This window comes from Odontomachus brunneus, unplaced genomic scaffold (assembly GCF_010583005.1).
Source record: "Odontomachus brunneus isolate Ranch 3 - 2012 unplaced genomic scaffold, Obru_v1 Obru_scaffold_337, whole genome shotgun sequence".
NCBI classification, from domain to species: Eukaryota; Metazoa; Arthropoda; class Insecta; order Hymenoptera; family Formicidae; genus Odontomachus; species Odontomachus brunneus.
This window is the reverse complement of record NW_022639787.1, coordinates 23459-24344: the sequence shown is the minus strand read 5'-3', so window position 1 is coordinate 24344 and position 886 is coordinate 23459. Positions and strand designations below refer to the sequence as shown.

The 886-nt window shown below is 39.4% G+C and overlaps 1 pseudogene; it reads right to left on the bottom strand.

Annotated features, from left to right (window-relative positions):
• The window catches only part of LOC116853498, a 43557-nt pseudogene that overhangs the window by 41250 nt on the left and 1421 nt on the right, over window positions 1-886 (bottom strand).

Below are 886 nucleotides of genomic sequence, written 5' to 3'. Positions count from 1 at the left end.
CGTATCGCCCGTCAACGAACTGTAAAACGATTCTCGCGGCGGTAAACACACATCCTGCAGCTTGTCCACACAATCCACGTATTCGTACGGAAAGACACCTTTTCGCGTCAATAAATCAAATTCTTCGACGGATAATTGTGAAAATTCTGACCGTACAATTTTTAACTTGTCTTTAGTGAGAAAAGATGTTAATTTGTCGAGACTGCTGCTGAGAAATTTATAGGAATCGATGAAACGCAATTTTACAATATTTTTATATTTATCTGCTGTATCTTGGACGTTCTTTGTAAAGAAAATTTATTTTTCTTTTGTTATCGGTAGTACATCAATTGACCTCTCAAATGCGTTAGCTATTTCTTTGATAATAAAATGAGAATCATAACCAGATAAATTGTTAAAAACTATTGGAATATGAATTTGAATTTTTGTAATTTAAATTACAGTTTGAGTGCGCGGACCTCTATACCGTCCGGTGAAGTGACAATGATCGCGTACGCGTGTATCCTTTGTCGCAAATGGCTTCTCGCACACGTGACATTGCGTCGCGTTATGAAATGCCGCCCACTGTTCCTTCGATAAAGTTTCCATGTCGACATTGGTTGATAACTTTTCTTTTACACGGTGTGCTAACTTTTCTAATTGCTCGACGAACCACGAAATACAATCCGTATCGCGACGGCTCCGAAAATATGATAACGGATCGTCGTACAAGGAACGCAAGTAATATGCTATACTAAATACTTTGTGATGATGATACGCGTGCGATGTACATCCCTCCTCTTCCTTCTCAATTACCGTCTTCTCCAGTGTGCACTCTAGGTCGGCGTATATCACAAAGGGAACTCGCTCCTTCCTGCTGTGATTGCTAAAACTCAACCATTTATTG